At 40.6% G+C, this 21,114-nt stretch overlaps 1 pseudogene across 1 annotated transcript; it reads left to right on the forward strand.

The window, feature by feature from the left end:
• Positions 1-13,047: 13,047 nt before the first annotated feature.
• LOC308279378 (DDB1- and CUL4-associated factor 7-like) lies at positions 13,048-14,080 on the forward strand (annotated as a pseudogene). Its single transcript has one exon. The product of its transcript is annotated as a DDB1- and CUL4-associated factor 7-like (transcript).
• Positions 14,081-21,114: the final 7,034 nt, after the last annotated feature.

Genomic DNA, 21,114 nt, shown 5'->3' on the forward strand with positions numbered 1-21,114 from the left:
ACTGAACATTTAAATGGTTAATTTTAAATGGTATTAATTTCACCTCAATAAAAAGGAGAGGGAACCAAAAATGTAATAAAATGGAAGACTTAAGCTCTAGTATATTAATAATTTATTAAATGCAAATGTAAGTATACCTGTTGAAAGACAGAGACTGTCAGAGTGGATAAATCAACATGGATCAACAAAAACTCACTTCAAATATACTGACATAGGGAGGTTGGAACTAAAAGAAAAGAAAATATATATCATGCAATCATTAATCAAACAAAGCAGGAGTGGCTATATTAAAATCAGGTAAAGTAGACTGCAGAACAAATATTACCAGGGATAAAGAAGGATATTGTATAATGACAAAAAGTTCAATACACCAAGAAGACAGAGTCTTCCTAAATTTTTACACTGAAAATGGAGTTTTAAAATTCATGAAGAAAAAAAAAACAGAAATAGACAAATCCAATCAGGTGTGGTGGTATATGCCTGTAATCCCAATACTTTGCAGGCTGAGGTAGAATGCCTCTGTGTTCAATCCAAGTATTTCAAAAAATAAAATAATTTTAAAAAGTCAAATCCACAATTATAGTTGGGGACTTTACCAATTCTAATTGTAACAATCAATAAAACTAATGGAAATCATCATTGTATTATTAGGATCAGCAGAATAATAGCTCCCCAAAGGTATTCGAGTTTCATTCTCCATGCTACATTACATGGCAAAGAGGAAGTAAGATAACCAATGGAATTAAGGTTTCTTGTCACATAGCTGTAAAATAGGGCCACAATTCTTAATGATCTCAGTAGGCTAGATGTAATTACAGTGGTCCTTAAATGTGAAAAAGGGAGGCAGAAGTGGGGTTCAAGGTGATAGAAAGTGAACTCCATCCCCAGTAGGATGGAACAAGAAGACCATGACTCAAGAATCACGGTAAGCCTCTAGAAGTTGGAAAGGGTAAGGTAATGGATTTTCCCCTAGAGCTTCCAGAAAGAAATTCAGCTCTGTTATTTTCAGCCTGGCAAGATACATTTCACTTTTCTAAATGACAAAACTGTAAGATGATACATTTTTATTTTTTTATGCTATAAGGTTTGTGGTCATTTATTATAACTGAAGAAAACTAGTATAATTATTAACCAACTGAATATAATACTTTGACCAGTAGTAAAAGAATATACATCCTTTTTCAGAAGCACACAGAACATTGAAAAAATTAGACCATCTTCTAGGTCACTAAGAAAATCCCACAAAAGTAAAAGAATTGAAATTGTATTAGATTGTTCTCTGACCCAAATGTTTCCATACTAGAAATCAGTAGTATAGAACCACAAGGAAAATCTCCTAACACTTGACAATGAAATAGCACACATCTAAATAATCTAATGGCCAAGTGGGGAATTTTCTTAGAACATCAGAACTATGTGAAACTGAATGAAAATAAGAATACAATGTATTAAAAATTATGAGACACAGCTAAAGCAGACCTGTATGAAATTCATAGTAATAAATATTTAGAATAGAGCTAATAATTTATGTTCTAACATCAAGAACCTAGAAAAAAGAGTAAAAAAGAATCTGAAGGACAGAATGAATTATAATGCTAAGAAGGAAAACCAATGAAATTGAACAAAAATAGATAAAAATCAATTAATTGGAAAGCTAGTTCTTTTGAAATAAACAATAAACTTGATAATTTTTTGGTGAACTGAAAAAGAAGAGTGATGACACAAACTACTAATAACAGAAATGAAAGAGGGTATACCACTATTGATACTGAAGACATTTACAGGATAATAAAGGGATTACTGTGAATTATTCTAAGCACAGAAATTCAATATAGCTGAAATAGAGCAATTGCTCAGAACCTACAAAATTTCAGCACTCATTCAGGGTGAAATACATAAAGTTAATAGTTCTATAACTATTAAAGAACATGAATTTTTAATTTAAAAACTTGTAAAAGAATTTTCAAGCACTGGACAGAGAATTCTATCAAACATTCAAAGAATTGACATCAATTTTACACAATTTCTTTCAGAAGATCAAAGTAGAAAGAACATTCTCCAACTCATTTTATGAGGCCAGTATTACTATAATATCAAGAAAAGGCAAGGGTAGTACAGAGAAAAAATAATGAGAGGAAAACTGTAGACTCACATCTCACAGGAACTTAGATGCAAAAATTCACAGCTAAATATAAGAAATAAATATAAATGAACAAATATGAGCTACTTGAATCTAGAAATGTGCAATGATTCTAGCAATGAGCTATATAAATAAATAAAAATAAATAAATAAATATGAGCAAGTTGAATTCAGCAATGTGTAAAAGAAATTATACATGACAATCAATTGGGGCTCAGTCCAGAAAAGCAAGATTGATTCAACATTCAAAAATCAATGTAGAGATGGGGCCCGGGTCGCGGGACTCTGGGCCCCAGCCAAACTGGGCGTAGCACGCCAGACCCCTGGAGAAACCGGACCCAGTAAGACGCTGGGTTCTGGGCGGGGGTCGCGGGCTGGGCACGCCAGATGGGGCCCTGGTCGCGGGACTCTGGGCCCCAGGCCGAACTGCGAGTAGCACGCCAGACCCCTGGAGAAACCAGGCCCAGTAAGACGCTGGGTTCTGGGCGGGGGTCGCGGGCTGGGCACGCCAGATGGGGCCCGGGTCGCGGGACTCTGGGCCCTGGCCGAACTGCGCATAGCACGCCAGACCCCTGGAGAAACCGGACCCAGTAAGACGCTGGGTTCTGGGCGGGGGTCGCGGGCTGGGCACGCCAGATGGGGCCCGGGTCGCGGGACTCTGGGCCTGGGGCCGAACTGCGAGTAGCACGCCAGACCCCTGGAGAAACCGGGCCCAGAACAGAAAAAGATAAAGAAAAATATCGGAGAGGTGGTAAGAAAGCCGTTATGGATGCCAGGACACTGGAGATGCAGACAAAACTTATCTAAATGCACTGGAACTTATGGAAAAATTCGCCGTGAAAGAGGACTGCTATTTCTCTATATTGTTAAGAATCTCAGACATCACATATAAGGAGAGAGTTTAGCGGAGACCAAGGAGAAATGCGGTGTTGAAAGAGTTCTCCGCGATGGTGGTGGAGACTTGTATTCAGGAGAAGCAGAAACCGGATCTTACCAACTTTATTTTTTTGGAGAAATTACACCAAATGTCGAATGCTATCATCACGCATGCTTAGGAACACTGGACAACATTCAGAGTGGAAAAAGAGCCTGGGAAGGATTTGAAACGGTGGAGGCAGTGGCAATGCCAGTGGCCAATATTCGAGGGAGGCAGAGATCTGATACATTACAACTGGAACCTTTGAAATAATAACCACAGAGACAGTGATCGGAACCTGCTGAGGGGTTAGGTGGACGCCGGGGCCAGTGGCCGACATCGGAGCTTGCTGTGAGGCAAGGCCACTACTGAGGCCTCCGTGGCCGGGATTGGAACCTGCAGAGGGGTTAGACCGATGCTGGGGCCAGCGAGGCCGGCATTGGAGCCTGCCATGATGCAAGGCTTGTGCTAGGGCCTCCGAGGTCGGGTCCGGAACTTGCTGAGGGGTTAGGTCGGTGCTGGGGTCAGCGAGGCCGGCATCAGAGCCTGCCATGAGGCAAGGCCAGTGTTGGGGCCCCCGAGGATGGGACCGGAGCCTGCTGAGGGGTTAGGCCGGTGCTGGGGCCAGCGAGGCTGGCATCAGAGCCTGCCATGAGGCAAGTCCGGTACTTGGGCCTCTGAGGCCAGGATAAGAGCCTGCCGAGGGGTTAGGCCGGTGCTGGGGCCGGTGAGGCCGGCATCGGAGCCTGCCTTGAGGCATGACCAGTGCTGGGGCCTCCGAGGCCGGGATCGGAGCCTGCTGAGGGCTTAGGCCGGTGCTGGGGCCAGTGAGGCCGGCATCGGAGCCTGCCTTGAGGCAAGGCCGGTACTGGGGCCTCGAGGCCAGGATAAGAGCCTGCCAAGGGTTTAGGCCGGTGCTGTGGCCAGCGAGGCCGGCATCGGAGCCTGCCTTGAGGCAAGGCCGGTACTGGGGCCTCTGAGGCCAGGATAAGAGCCTACCGAGGGGTTAGGCCGGTGCTGGGGCCAGCGAGGCCAGCATCGGAGCCTGCCGTGAGGCATGACCAGTGCTGGGGCCTCCGAGGCCAGGATCGGAGCCTGCCGAGGGGTTAGGCTGCTGCTGGGGCCAGTGAGGCCGGCATCGGAGCCTGCCGTGAGGCATGACCAGTGCTGGGGCTTCCGAGGCCGGGATCGGAGCCTGCTGGGGGTTAGGCCGGTGCTGGGGCCAGTGAGGCCGGCATCGGAGCCTGCCTTGAGGCAAGGCCGGTACTGGGGCCTCCGAGGCCAGGATAAGAGCCTGTCGAGGGGTTAGGCTGGTGCTGGGGCCAGTGAGGCCGGCATCGGAGCCTGCCTTGAGGCAAGGCTGGTACTGGGGCCTCCAAATCTGTGATCGGAGCCTGCCAAGGGGTTAGGCCAGTGCTGGGGCCAGCGAGGCCGGCATCGGAGCCTGCCTTGAGGCAAGGCCGGTACTGGGGTCTCTGAGGCCAGGATAAGAGCCTGCTGAGGGGTTAGGCTGGTGCTGGGGCTAGCGAGGCCGGCATCGGAGCCTGCCTTGAGGCATGACCAGTGCTGTGGCCTCCGATGCCGGGATCGGAGCCTGCCGAGGGGTTAGGCTGGTGCTGGGGCCAACGAGGCCGGCATTGGAGCCTGCTGTGAGGCTAGGCCGGTTTCTGGCCTCCGAGGCCGGGATTGGAATCCTGCCAAGGGGTTAGACCGGTGCAGGGGCCAATGGCCAGCATCGGAGCCTGGCGTGAGGCAAGTTCACTCCTGCGGCCTCCAAGGCTGGGACCAAAGCCAGCTTAGGGGTTAGACCAGAACTGGGGCCTCCCATGAGGCAAGGCCGCTGCTTGAGCCAGCGAGGTCTGGATCAGTCCACTGAGTAGCCAGGCCACTAATGGGACCATCAAGAGTGGGATCGGTACTTGCAACGCAGCATGCACAGAGAAATATCGCAGAAAATATAAATCAGACGCTTCTCTTAATCAGCAATAACTAGGAGGAAAAGGGCAACAGGAAGAGGTTGAGCTATAGAAAGGGCCCTATAGTGAAGCAACTAATGTGACCAATCAGAGGGTATGTAATACTGGAGGACGGAGCCTCTTTAAAACGCAGGAGGTACATAAACAAATGTATCAAAGTAAATCACCAAAGAAGTGTGGGATGGAGGGAGGGGGAGGGAATGGGATGGGGGCTGGAGGAGGGCTAATTGGATGATGTGTGCTTATATATCCTCTCAAGTCTTGTACTCCAATGTGATTGATATATGACTACAATGCACCAATTTAAAAAATAAATTAATTAAAAAAAAATCAATGTAATCACGCAGGGCATGGTGGCACATGCTTGTAATCCCCGCACTTGGGAGGGGGGGGAGACAGGAGAATCGCACAGGTTTGAAGCCAGGCTTTCTGGTTTAAGAGACCCTGTTTCCAAATAAAAGCATAAAATGGGTCTGGGAGTGTAGCCCAGAGGTAGAAGGGTTTCCAGGAACCCTGGTACCACAAAAAAAAAAAAAAATCAATGTAATGTGTCATATTAAAAGGCTAAAGAAATCTCCCATTCTGTTGGCTCTTGGTTGAGGTTCTTGATCGTTTCCTTTGCTGTACAGAAGCTCTTCAGTTTAATGCAATCCCACGTATTGATTCGCCATTTAGTTTCTTGTGCCTTTGGGGTCTTGTTGAGAAAGATTATACCTGTGCCTATGTGTTGCAGTGTTGGACCTATGCCCTCTTCAGGAGGGCATATTAGGAGCCTCAAGGTGTCTGGCCTAATTTCCATGTCTTTGATTAATCTTGGATTGACTCTTGTGTAGGGTGAGAGAGTGGGGTTTATTTCCATTTTTCTGCATATGGTTAACCAGTTTTGCCAACATGATTTGTTGAATAAGCCATCTTTTTTTCCAGTGTATGTTTTTGGCTCCTTTGTAAAATATCAACTGGCTGTAACTGTGTGGATTTATTTCTGAGTCTTCTATTCTGATCCATTGGTCTATGTATCTGTTTTTGTGCCAGTACCATACTATTTTTATTACTATGGCTTTGTAGTATACTTTAAAATCAGGTACTGTGATTCTTCTGCATGCTTTTTTTTTGCTGCTGAGAACTACTTTGGCTATTCTTTTTGTTGTTGTTGTTCCAAATGAATTAAGGACTGATTTTTCTATGTCTATAAGGCATGATCTTGGTAATACAATGGGTATTATGTTGAATCTGTAGATCACTTTTGGAAGTATGGTCAATTTGATATTTATTCTGCCTATATATGAACATGGATGATCTTTCCATCTTCTAAGGTCTTCTTTGATTTCTTTTTTCAATGTTTTATAAAGATCATATCAACTCACTCAGAAAAAACATTCACTATAATTGAATACTAATTCATGGCAAAAATTCTCACCAAAATAGGAAATGAGGAAAATGTCTTTACTTGATAACAAACATCTACAAAACCCCTAAAGATAGCATCTTACTTAGTAGTTAAATATTGAATGCTTTCTTCCTGCAATGAGACCAAGAAAAAGTCACAGATGTCTGCTATAACCACTTATTCATCAGAGAACGACAAAGGCAAGAAAAATAAATAAGGGACATACAGAATAAAAGCAGGGTCTAAAATTTTCCTATTGCAGATTTCATATAATATAAATGTAGAATCTACAAAAAAGTATCACAAAATCTATACGAAAATATCAAAAACTTATAAGTGAAGCATCACACAAGGTCCAAGACCCTCAACATGACAAATGTATATGATCAGTTTCACTTTTATATACTAGTAATGAACAAGTGAAAACTAAGTTAAAGCATAATGCCATTTTAAATCATCAAATAAAATGAAATGATTAGCCGGGTGTGGTGGTGCACGCTTGTAATCCCTGCGTTTGGGAGGCGGAGACAGGAGGATCGCGCAGGTTTGAAGTCAGCTGTGCTGGCTTAAGAGACCCTGTTTCCAAATAAAAAGTGTAAAATAGGTCTGGGAGTGTAGCCTGGGGGTAGCAGGGCTTCCAGGAACCCCAGTACCACACACAAAAAAAGAAATAATTATATATAATTCCAACAGAATCTAAAATATCTGCTTGTGCTGAAAACTACAAAAAAATAAGCATATGCAAAGATATTCCTCATCATTAGTCATTACTGATATGCAAATTAAAATTATGATGAAATATTATTACATATCTACCAGAATGAAGAAAATAGAAAATACTGATGTTAGAAAATGCTAGTGAAGCAGGACATAATGTCACATGCTTATAATTCCATTCCTTGGGAGGTTAAGATAGGAGGAGTAAAGATTCATGGCCAGCTTCAGGTACTTAATGAGGCCCTCCACACCTTAGTGAGAACTTGTTTCAAAATAAAAAATAAAAAATAGGACTGAAGATGTAGCTCAGAGGTAGAATGGCCTGGGTTGAATCCCTAGTACCTTCCCCCAAAAATATGCTAATAAAGATGTGGAGAAAGTGCATATTTTATACATTGCTGGCAGAAATCTAAAATGGTTCAGACTTTCTGGAAAGTACTTTGGCAGTTTCTAGTTTCTTATAAAAGTAAACATGTAAAAAAATAGACATGGACAAACCATGCAACCCATTGCAATCACACTGGGCATTTATAACCAAAAAGGAAGAAAATTTATTTTTTACCAAAACCTATACTGAAATGTTTATAGAGAATTTATTTATATCTTTAAAACTGGAAACAACTGAGAAAGCTTTCAGTGGACGAGTAGTTAAACTACTGTAGTCATATCATGGAATATGACTCGGCAACAAAAAATGATTATTATATACATAAAAATGTGAATGAATCTCAAGCACAATATGGTTGATGAAAAAATACAAAAGTCTAAATATTACATAGTGTATAATTCAATTTATTTAATGTTCTTAAAATGACAAAATTATAAATTTGGTGAATAAATTGCTGCGGCATTTAAAAATTTTTTTTTCATTTTCAGCTTTACAAAACTTTTAGCACTTTCCGTATTGTACCACTAAGCTATACCTCAGATTTTTTCATTTTATTTTGAGACAGGGTTTCCTTAGTTATCTAGGTTGGTCTCAAACTTGTGATCCTCCTGCTGTAGCTTCCTGAATAGTTGGGATTACAGGAATGTGCCACCATGCCTGGCCACAAGAAAACTTTTATGATCTCTTTTCTCAAATTGACCTTCCTAGAAAATTAAACACTAAGGAATAGTTTCCTTAATAAGGCTGAGATTTGTAAGGACATAAACTATGGATAATACCTAAGATTCTTTTCCATGGGTGAGGATACAGGTTAGAAGAAACAAGGGAAGAAGTCACACATTTCTGAATATATATTTTGGTAGAGTTTTTATATTTGAAATCATGTTAATGTTCATTTTCATTGATAAAATTAGATCAGTAAGATGCAGATAAACCAAGGGCTGAGTGAAAGCAGAAACAAATGAACCCAACTGGATTTCAAATGAATAGCCTAACTACATTGAAAATCATTAATTTAAATTAATTTTGAACATAAACCATTTCTATATACTCTCATTCTAGAGATAAAAAGAACTGTGTCCACATCTTCAACTTTAAAATGGAAGTTTGTTTTGCATAATTGCATAACTGTAGAATATTTGAAACTATTTTTTTTTCTGCTATACTGGGGATAGAACCCAGGGGCATTCTACCTCTGAGCTATAACCTCATTCCTATTTTTTATTCTTTATTTTGAAACAGGGTCTCACTTAGTTGCAAAGGACCTCACCATACTCTAGCTGAGGCTGTCTATGAACCACAATCCTCTTGTCTCAGCCTCCCAAATGCTGAGATTACAAGCGTGCACCAGAACACCCAGCTGAAACTATCTTATTTGTATTGGAGTAAATGAGTTAATATTGGGAACCAGTCCCCTCACTGAAAAAAGGGAAGTTAAGAAGTACCTTGTAGAGTTGAATTGGAATTGGAAATATCAGGATGAACTCATCTTTTCTTCAAAATTAAAAAATGTGATCTAAAAAGTATTAAATAAACATGCATACACATGTGTAAAAATAGATATATTATTTTCTATACATATTTTAGAATGTTGAAGCAAGAGTCAGTGAGAGGGCAACTGAGGGAAGCAGCATATCAATTATGCTGACACTTGATCTCTATTACCATAAAACAGCATCTTGACAAGAGAAAAAACAGCAAAAAATTCAACAAGGCAACGAAAAAATGAAAGGCATCAGAAATAAAGCTGGAAGGCAAAACAGATTATAGAAAAGTAACCCACCCACTTCCAAGGGCGGCAACTTGGGGCCCTCGGCAGTGCAATCATGCCTTACTGCACCAGACTGCAGGCACTGTGGCCTTAGGAGACACCCAGGAAAAACAAACAAGAAAGCCAATGACTTGATACAAAGTAAAAGGCTTAGCTCACAGGAATTATAAGCACTTGGCACCTTGCTCTATGGTCCACAAAAATCCTAATGCTCAAAAGCCCGAATAGGACCTGCAGTAGCAGCAGCCAAGCTCACCATGCACTCCACTAAGCCAAATGTGAGATGGAGGGAGAGGGGAAGAAATGGAGTGGGAAGTGGGGAAGGGTTATGTTTGCCTCTACCATCTTGTATTCCGTTAAGATGTATGACTACAGTGCACCAATAAAAATATAACTGGCAATTTGACTAAGTGAAAGACAAAGTAAGTCTATGAACTTATTGAGAAAATGATCCTTATAAATTTGTTTTCAAAATAAAATAACTAGCACAGGAAAAGGGTACCTGAGGGAAACAGCACATATCAGTCCTGCAGGCACTTGATCTGTTTAACCATGAAAATAGCGTCTTGACAAAATAAAGAAACCTGCATACATTTGAACAGAACACCAAGAATGGAAAGGTTGTTGAAACAGGCTAAAAGGTAGATCAGAGAGCAGAAACACACCAGACTATGTCCAATGGCTGCAGTCTGTGGGCCGTGGTGGCTCCATCTTACCTCACTGCACTAGGACTGCCAGCATTGCCACCTCCAGAGACACCCAGAAAAAAACTTGAAACAAAGTAAGTGGCTGCAGCTCCTTAGAACTGTAAGCAGTTTGCTCCTTCTGTGAGGACCCAGGTAATAACTTTCAGTACTGGAGGCCAAGCTCACCACATCCTGCAGAGTAAGTGAACCAGCTGTTCCCTAGGGAGACTGCCTAGCTTGGCTGCAGGGAATCACACTGCAAGTCATAGACTTACAAGGTCTGAAACTTTGCAGTTCACCCTAGTCAAAGTGTGTGTGTGTGTGTGTGTGTGTGTGTGTGTGTGTGTGTGTGTCTGCTATTGGACACAGAAGAGACACAGATTAGCAGACAGCTCCCAGGACCAATTGAGCAAAGAGGCCTACAGTTTCCAGGCACAGTGCCTTAGTAGGGCCTCCAGAAATCACCACAGACCACCCAATCATGGTGACTGAAGAGAAGTCAGACCAACCCAGCCCTAGCTATGGAGAACACAGACTTTCATTTATACACTGGGTGTGGTCCCAGCAGCACCCACTGCCTATGCAGACAGGGAAAGACAGTGGGCTCAGCATTTGAGGAAATTGTGGAGACCTGAAATTAACAGTAGATCCACCCCCAGTAATACTGACCACCCGTGTAGACTGAAAGAATCTCAGAGACAGGTCCTTTTTGAGAGCTGAGAGACCCAGGCTTGCAGTGGAGAAAGGTGCTGGTGGCACTCAGAATCTACACAGAGAGGGACACCAGGCCAGTATTCCAATCATTGAAGAAGACTAAAAAGGCAGGGCTATAAGCTGAAATAATTACTATAGGTTACAGAGCAAATGAAAGGGCTTGGAGCATGCTCAAGGAATTATTATAGAATGTGAACCTTAAATGGCTAAAAGAATCTATGCAGACCTGGGAGGACTGCAGGAACCAAGTCAGCTCAGTATTTATTTGTAGGCTTGTATTATATTGTTATTTTTGAGGGTTTGTGTGTGCTTGTTTGCTCTGTTCCCCATTCCTTTTATAAGATTCTTCCCCCGTATATATCTTCACTTTTCTTTCTGTCCCTTTTCATTTTTCTTTCTTTTTTATTATTTTCTTTCTCTTGTATTAAATCTACTTCATATCAGTATACTAAATACTCTACATTGGTTACTAGAATACTACTACACATTTATTCTCTCTAATGTCTACTATATATTACATTACCAAACTCAAACTCTCATTCTATTTGATCCCATTTATTACTTTACCCTATTTTTGCAATTACCTCTACATCACCTTCCTCCTCACTCATATTCACCACTGAATACAAGACAACCTGCCCTTATATATACCAGCTGACACCTATAGAGTGACAGAAAGCTATTACAAGCAATAGAGTTATAAAATTAAAAAACGTGAAATCATGAGAAGGAGAAATAGCAAGGAAGCAATAAACTCACAACCCCACAATAACACAATCTGAACACATATAATTGCAGAGATCGCCAAAAAGGGAAATCATAAATTTAACAGTAAAAATAACACAGGATTTCTGAATATAATTTAGAGACAGCCCAAAATAAATAAACAAATAAACAACAACAACAAAAAAAAAAAAAAACTAACACCCTTAACAGGAATTACAAAGAAGCTCCGAAGGAAGTGAAGGATGCAATCGTTGAAGTAAAGGCATCAATACAAACTATGAACAATAGATTAGACCACATAGAAAATAGAATCTTACTCTTAGAAGATGATCACACCAAAAATGAACATTTAGTGTATATAGAGAAAACATTTGACAGCATAAATTGGACATCGAAGAGATATGGACCCATGTGGAAAGAGATAACCTAAGTATAATAGGCATAGAAGAGATAAGAGAATGTGAAACCAAAGGTATCAACAATACCTTTAAAGAAATAATGTCAGAAGATGTTTGAAACATAAAGAGGTCGATACACAGGCACCGGAAACTTACAGAACCCCCTTTAGACAAAATCAGAGAAAAGGTTCACAACACCACGTAATAGGCAAACTGACTAACAGAAGCCAAGGAGAGACTCTTAAAGGCAACAAAAGTACAAGACCAAGTGACCTTCATAGGCAAACCACTTAGAATTACTTTAGACTTCCCACACCAACTCATGAAATGCAGGAGAGCCTGGAGTAACATATTCCAAACTATGAAAGTAAACAACTTGCAGAAAAAAATTTTCTACCAAGAAAAACTATCTCTCAAATTCCACAGGGAATCAAAAATCATCCGCAAAAAACCAAAAAATTTATGTCTTCCAAACCAGCACTAGAGAAAATACTCAAAGTGATCAACTGCAAAGAAGAAATAAGAAATAAACATGAGAAATAACAATTTTCATTAAACAAACGATTAAGCAAAGAAGAAAAAACATGACCTCAAACAGATGTTAAAACTCAAAATGTTAGGCTGGGCATGGTGGCGCACGCTTGTAATCCCCGTGCTTGGGAGGCAGAGACAGGAGAATCACGCAGGTTCGAAGCCAGCTGCGCGCGCTGGCTTAGGAGACCCTGTTTCCAAATAAAAATGTAAAAATAGGTCTGGGAGTGTAGCCCGGAGGTAGAAGGGCTTCCAGGAACCCCAGTACCACCAAAATAAAAAAAAACCCTCAAAATGTTAGAAATTAAAAATCATCTCTGCTGGGATTGTTGGTGTACACTTGTAATTTTAGTACTTGGGAGGCTAAAACAGGAGGATAGAGGTTCACGGACAGTCTCAGCTACTTAGTGAGGCCCTCTGCAACTTATTGAGACCTTGTTTCAAAATAAAAAATACCCCCCAGTTGGGAGGCTGAGACAGGAGGATCGCGCAGGTTCGAAGCCAGCCTCAGCTGGCTTAAGAGACCCTGTTTCCAAATAAAATATAAAAATAGGTCTGGGAGTGTAGCCTGGAGGTAGAATGCCCTGGGTTTCATCCTTAGTATTGAAAAAAAATCAATCAGTAATCACACTGAGCCCGTTCCCCGCCCGCCGCAGCCCCCTGCCACCCCTGTCTGCTCTGCAGCCCGGTGGCCACCATGTCCCTCCATGGCAAACGGAAGGAGATCTACAAATACGAAGCGCCCTGGACTGTCTACTTCATGAACTGGAGCATGCGGCCCGACAAGCGCTTTCGCCTGGCACTGGGCAGCTTCGTGGAGGAGTACAACAACAAGGTTCATTCAGCTCGTTAGTTTAGATGAGGAGAGTTCAGAGTTTATTTGTCAAAACACCTTTGACCATCTGTACCCCACCACAAAGCTCATGTGGATCCTTGACACAAAAGGCGTCTATCCAGATCTACGGACGACAAGTGGCGCCTATCTCCGTGTGTGGAAGGTTGGCGAAACAGAGACCAGGCTGGAATGTTTGCTAAACAACAACAAGAACTCGGATTTCTGTGCTCCCCTGACCTCCTTTGATTGGAATGAGGTGGATCCTTATCTTTTAGGCACCTCAAGCATCGACACGACTTGCACTATTTGGGGCCTGGAGACCGGGCAGGTGCTTGGGCGAGTGAATCTTGTGTCCGCCCACAGGAAGACCCAGCTGATCGCCCATGACAAAGAGGTCTATGATATTGCGTTTAATCGAGCCGGGGGTGGCAGGGATATGTTTGCCTCTGTGGGTGCAGATGGCTCAGTGCGGATATTTGACCTTCGCCATCTGGAACACAACACCATCATTTATGAAGACCCACAGCATCACCCCCTGCTTCACCTCTGCTGGAACAAGCAGGATCCTAACTATCTGGCTACCATGGCCATGGATGGAATGGAGGTGGTGATTCTGGATGTCCGAGTTCCCTGCACATCTGTTGCCAGGTTAAACAATCACTGAGCCTGTGTCAATGGCATCGCTTGGGCCCCGCATTTGTCCTGCCATATCTGCACTGCAACGGATGACCATCAGGCTCTCATCTGGGACATCCAACAAATGCCCCGGGCCATCGAGGACCCCATCCTGGACTACACAGCCGAGGGAGAGATCAACAACGTGCAGTGGGCATCCACTCAGCCCGACTGGATTGCCATCTGCTACAACAACTGCCTGGAGATACTCCGAGTGTAGTGTTGGTGGCACCTCACCACTGAGGCAGGGCTTGTGTGTTCCCCGCCTCTGCCCCACCCCAACCTCCTGTATAAGAAGTACCGTATTTTCTGCCCATCATACTTTGTAATAAAACTTGAACATGTATAGATTGAAAAAAAATCACACTGAACATAAATGTCCTCAACTCCCCAATAAAAAGGGATAAGGTGGCAAAATGGATTAAAATCATAATTCATCTGTATTCTGCCTGGAAGAAACAAACCTAACAAATATAATAACAAACTAAAAGGTGAAGGGCTGGAGCAAGGTAATCCATCTCAATGAAATTCAAAGACAAGCAGGAGTAGCAAGTATATTATCAGACAAATTAGACTCCAAACTCAAACTTTTCATAAGAAACAAAGAAGGTAATTTTTTTTTTTGCGGGTCTGGAGATGGAACCCAGAGGCATTCGACCTTTGAGCTACTCCCCCTGCCCTATTTTTTATTCTTTAATTTGAAACCAGGTCTCACTAAATTGCAGGGGCCTCACTAAGTAGTTGAGGCTATCCGCAAACCGTGATCCTCCGGGTCTCAGCCTCCCTAATGCTGGGATTACAAGCATGTGCCACCACGCCCTGCAAAAGGTAATTTTTTTACTGGTAAAAGAAACAATCCAGCAAGAGGAAATAACAATAGTCAACATTTATGCCCCAAATATTGGTTTAGCCACTTTCATAAAACAAACTCTTTGTGACATTAAGTCACACCTAGATCCCAGTTCAATAATACTGGTAGACTTCAGCACTCTTCTCACACTTTAGACCAATCTTCTAAACAAATGGTTAGTAAAGATGCCTCAGACCTAAAGAACACCATATACCAAATGGACCTATTCGACACATACAGAATATTCCACCCAACTACAGCAAACTTCACATTTTTCTCGACTGCTCATGGAACATTCTCCAAAATAGACCACATCCTGGGCCACAAAGTGAGCACTAGCAAATTCAAAAAATGTGAAGACTCCCCTGCATCTTTTCAGACAACAATGCAATGAAACTATAAATCAACTATAAGACCCAGAGTAACCACATAAACACATGGAGACCCAACACCACTCTGCTGAAGGAGGAATGGGTCATAGAAGAAGTAAGGGGTAAATTGAGAAATTTCTAGAAACAAATAAAAATAGGGACAAAACATAACAAAACCTCTGGGACACTTTAAAGGCAGTAATAAGAGGAAAATTCCTAGCACTGAGTGCCCACATAAGAAGAACAGAAAATCACCATATAAATAACCTTATGACACATCTCAAAGACCTTGAAAAACAGGAACAGTCTAACCCCAAAGCCAGTAGAAGATAGAAAATTAGTAAAATCATAGCAGAAAATGTACTAAATGTGTTTCTGGAGAAATTGCAAAATTAAGTATTATTAGGAGTGTTACTAAAACTTATCCTGCAGGGTCCTCGAGAACAGCAATTTTAAATTATATGTTGCTACAATATGTAATGACAATAATGTGTTAGCAGATGCACAATATAAAAAGGTGTAAGCTGTGACATCCAAAGTATAAAATTGTGTGTGTAAAAAAAAAAACTAGGGTTTTTTGTATGTGATTAAAATTGTCAGCTTAAAATAGCCTTTAAAACTATATGATATTTTATGTAAGCCTCCTGGTAATAATAAAGAGGGAAAGACCTAGAGTAGTTACACATAAAGAGAAAAGAATTACAGATGATCATCAATTCACAAAGAAAGACATAAAAAAAGAAATAAGGTTTGACAAAAAAAAGCTAGAAAATAAATTAACAAAATGGCAATAGTAAATCCTTCCTTATCAGTAATTACCTTAAATATAAATCAATTAAAAGCCTGTCATGGTCGCGCACGCTTGTAAACCCAATACTTGGGAGGGTGAGACAGAGGGATTACAGGTTCGTGGCTAGTCTCAGCTACTTAGTGAGGCCCTTCGCAATTTAGGAGACCACCTGTTTCAAAATAAAGAATAAAAAATAGGGCTGGGGGTGTAGCTCAGGGGTAGAATGCCCCTAGGTTCAATCTCCAATACCACAAAACAATTATTAAATTCTCCCATCCAACCAAAAAAATGTGAAGTAGGTGATCAAATTTTGAGACCCAAATACATAGTCTCTACAAGAGCTCACTTCTTATCTATCTATCTATCTATCTATCATCTACTTAGGTATTTATTGTGGAACTGGGAGTTGAACCCAGGGGTATTCTATTTTTAAGCTATATCCCAGTCCTTTTATTTTGAAACAGGGTTTTGCTAGGTTGTTGGCAGCCTCGCTATGTTGCTGAGGTGGTCCTTGAACCTGCATTCCTCCTGTTTCACCCTTCCAAGTACTTGGATTACAAACATGCACCACCAAGAATGGTTTCACTTCACTTTTCAAAACACACAGACTTAAAATTAACATATGGCAAAAGATTGTTCATGAAAATGGCAACCAAAAGAGAATGGGAATGACAAAATATATGTCAGACAAAATTAACTCGAAAATTGTCACAAGTAACAAAGATGGCCATTATAGAATGTTATATGTGTCAGTTTTTCATGAAGAAATAATAATAAACATATGTTCACAAACATCAAAGTCTTTATATATATACAATATTTGTATATATTTATAAATTATATATATTTATTACATATATATTTATTATAAACACTAACATTGGTAGAACTGAAGGGAGAAATAAACAGCAGTACCAAAATACTAGTAGGGGATTTCAGTACTTAACTTTTTAAAATTTTTAAAAAGTATTATGTGGAACATATTAAAATTGGCATAAAGTCAGACTGTGCTTGGTGCCCTCTCCCCTACCCCGCTTCCCCTTCCCCCCTCCCAACAATGAGTGTCCAGGTTGACCATGCTATATTCATACTTTTACACATATTTGGATGTAACTCCTCCATTAATCAACCTCAGCCTTCTTTCTCTCCTATCCTTCCAATTCATCTTTGCTGAGGTTTCCCCTCCATTATCTGGACTCCCTCTGGTATCCCCAATACTCTCTAGTTTGGGCATATTAGAGAAAACATATGTCCCTTCTCTTTCTGTGCTTGGCTGATTTCACTTAACATAATGTTCTCCAGGTATTTCCATCTTCTTGTGAATGAGATGATTTTTTTCTTCTTTATAGCTGAGTAGAATTCCATTGTGTGTCTTTCCCATATTTTTGCATCCATTCATCTGTTGATGGAGACCTAGGTTGGTTCCATATTTTGGTTATTACAAATTGTGCTGCTATGAACACGGTTATGCATATGTTATTGTGGTTCTCTGATTTCAACCCCTTTGGAAAAATACCCAAAAGTGGTATAGCCAGATCATATGGTGGATCTATTCCAAGTTTCTAAGAAATCTCCACACTGATCTCCATAGAGGCTGAACTAGTTTGCACTCCTACCAGTGGTGTAAAAGAATTCCTCTTTCCCCACATCCTCGCCAGCATTTGTTGCTATTTGATTTCTTTATGCTTGCCACTCTGATTGGGGTTAGATGGAATCTCAGCATAGTTTTGATTTGCATTTCCCTGATGGCTAATGATGTTGAACATCTTTACAATAAAAAGATTAACCAGACAGAAAATCAATAAGGAAACACTGGACTTGAGATATACTTTAGACCAAACGGACAAAACATACATGTAAAGAACATTCCAGCCAATGACAGCAGGATACACATTCTTCTTGCACATAAAATATTCTCTAGAGCTGGGTGTGGTGGTGCATGCTTGTAATCCCAATACTTGAGAGGCTGAAACAGGAGAATCATAGGTTCGAGGACAATCTCAGCAAGTAGTGAGACTTATCAACCTAGTGAGACCCAGTTTCAAAATAAGAAATAAGGTAGAATGCCTCTGGATAAAATCCCCAGTACCACACTAAAAAATTATCCAGAATAGATTATATGTTAGGGCCACAAAACAAATATTAAAGATTTAAAAAAAAAGAATAAAATGAAGTTAGGTATCTTTTTTTTGTGGTACTTGGGATGGAACCCAGGGGCCTTCTACCTCCAGGATACACTCCCAGACCTATTTTATATTTTATTTGGAAACAGGGTCTCACTAAGTAGCTGAGGCTGGCTTTGAACGTGTGCAATCCTCCTGTCTCAGCCTCCCAAGTGTGAGGATTACAAGCATGCACCACCATGCTCAGTTTAGGTATCCTTTTAGATCACAACTGTATGAAATAAGAAATATGTTATTAGGAAGTAAACAAAAAATTATAAATAGGTTGAAATTAAACAATACACTCTGAAACAACCAAGGGGTCAAAGAAGAATTCAAAAGTTTACTTAAAAATAGCTTCAGACAAAGAAAAATATAATCAAAACATATAAAAACTTATTGAGTGCAGTGAAAACATTAAGAGGGAAATTTATAGCAACAAACATCAACATTGAAAGAAAAGAAAGAAGCTGGGTGTGGTGGCACACATTTGTAATCCCAGTACTTGGGAGGCTGAGACAGAAGGACCATGGCTTCATGGACAGCCTCAGCTACTTAGTGAGGCACTCTGCAATTTAGTGAGACCCTTTTTAAAAATAAAGATTAAAAAATAGGGCTGGGAGTGTAGCTCGGAGGTAGAATGCCCCTGGCTTCCATCCCCTGTACTGGAGAAGAAGAAGAAGAAGAAGAAGAAGAAGAAGAAGAAGAAGAAGGAGGAGGAGGAGGAGGAGGAGGAGGAGGAGGAGGAGGAGGAGGAGGAGGAGGAGGAGGAGGAGGAGGAGGAGAAGATCTCAAATCAACAAAGTAACATTACACCTAAAGAAAAAAGGAAAATGAAAACAAAAAGCACAAAGGTATCAGAAGGAAATAATAAAAAAATTAGAGCAGAAGTACATGAAATGGAGAATAGAAAAAATAGAAAAAACAAGATTACTTGTTTTTTTTATTTTAAACAAAATTTTATTGAACATAAATGGTATACATTTAAACTATATTTGGTGCCCTCTCCCCCCCACCCCTGTTTTCCCTTAAGATTATGTATTTGAAGATAAAATAATTGACAAACTTAGAAACACTAAGCTAAAAGCAAAAAAATCAAATGAATTAAGTAAAGAGGAGGAAAAAGGAACACTACTGGTGCTTCAGGAAAAAATATTTATTAAAAATATGAATATTATAAACAAACAAAATTGATAACATAAAAGAAATGAATAAATTTCTAGGTGCATTTGACTTAGAGTTGAGAATCAAAGGGTTGTGTGTGTGCACACATGCATGTGCATACACATGTGTGTATATATACATCTCAGGAGATATAAGGAACTAGATTACATGACTACTGAGGCTTTGAAGTCCTATGATCTGCCATCTGCAAACCCAGTAATGCCAGTGGTGTTATTCCTGTAAAACCTAAAGGCCTGTGAACCAGGGGATCTAATGATGATACCAGTTCAATGTCAGAACTCTAATGGTCCAGCTCTAGCAGAAAGGCAGGAAGAAAAGGATGTATCCTTCCTTCCTCTACCCTTTTTTTCTATTGAGGACCTCAATGGTTTGGATGATGACCATCCACAAGGGGAAGGGGTAATCTACTCAACTCACTGATTCAAGTGCTAACCTCATCCCGAAACACTCTCAGATACACATCCATGAATAATGTTTAATCTGGAATTTAAGTTGACAAATTGAAAATAACCTTCACAAATCCACCCCTTCTCAACCTAGCACCTGTATGCATCCCCTTAAATCATACTTAATCTCCAAATAAAGATAATATAGAGGTCATAATTTAACCAATGCATATAGAATAATTGCTATTTCTTGCTCATTGGTCCAATGAGCACACTGCCATAGATGTAGTAAATTAGGGTGATATTGTGTAGAAGGGAAGGGCAATGATTATCCTTGCAAACTAAATTATGAGATAGAGCTGGAGAATTGCTATATTCTCTAGATAAAACAGTTCAGATGTCTTGCTGGTCTTGCTAGATGAGAGCAAACCACATCTCATGGCTTTATGAATAGTGATGGGGAAGTGTCATTTTCCAGTTCAATAGCTGCATTTTACATACCAGGGGATATGTTAATTTGCTCAAGCAGTAAAACCACACCTGATATAACAACTGTGATTAGTGTCCCATCTGGTTAAGCTTGTGATTGTTCACTGTTATTCTTACAGATCCATCTGTCTTCTGCATAGGCCAAAGAGGAATATTGAATGGGGATGTAGTGGGAATCACCATCCCTGCATCTCTAAAAGTCCTTGATGGAGGTGCCAATATCTGCAATACATCCAGAAATGTGTGGTATGAATGACTGAACCCAGGGGCACTCTACCTCCAAGCTATACCTCAGGCCTTTTTAATTTCTTTTTATTTTGAAACAAGATCTCAATAAGTTGTTGAAGGCCCCACTAACAGGTGATCACAAACATGTGATCCTCCTGTCTCTGCATTCCAAGTACTGGGATTACTGTGTACCATCATACTTGGGTTGTGGCATTGCTTTTAGTTTACTATTTTTACAGGTAAAGGCAGATATGGTGGTTTCCATTTATTCTTTCCCACCATAAAGCTCTCATTCCACAGGTCAGGAAACCAATGTGTGAATTCTACTAGCTGCTGAATGTATCTGTTTCACTTATGGAATCTGGAACTTGGTAAATAAGCACAGGATGAGTTCATGGACCCTCTGTATCTAATTTGAGATGGAGCTGAGCTAAAAGTCCACTTATTACCTAGAATTTACATAAGTAATACATTTAGTTGAATTGATTACCCCTACATTGGGGATGCACAATGACTTGGAGATCACCTGAGATTAGTGTAAATTTAAAACCACTGTTCAGGATTATCTAATTATATTTACTTTCTTTTCCATAATGTACTGGTGAAAGGTCATATGTCCCTGCAGAGATGACTAGAATAAAGATTAACAATAGAATTTTTAGTACTATATCAGGCTCCATACTTGAAGTGGGGGGGCTCTTATTCGATAAAGTGGTTGTGAATTTGTAAGCTAACAGAAGTCAGAGAGTTAATTGGGTGTATTTTATGGCATTGGTTAGGCTTTGGTTCTCTT

This window comes from Muscardinus avellanarius, assembly GCF_963383645.1.
Source record: "Muscardinus avellanarius genome assembly, chromosome: X".
Lineage (NCBI taxonomy): Eukaryota > Metazoa > Chordata > Mammalia > Rodentia > Gliridae > Muscardinus > Muscardinus avellanarius.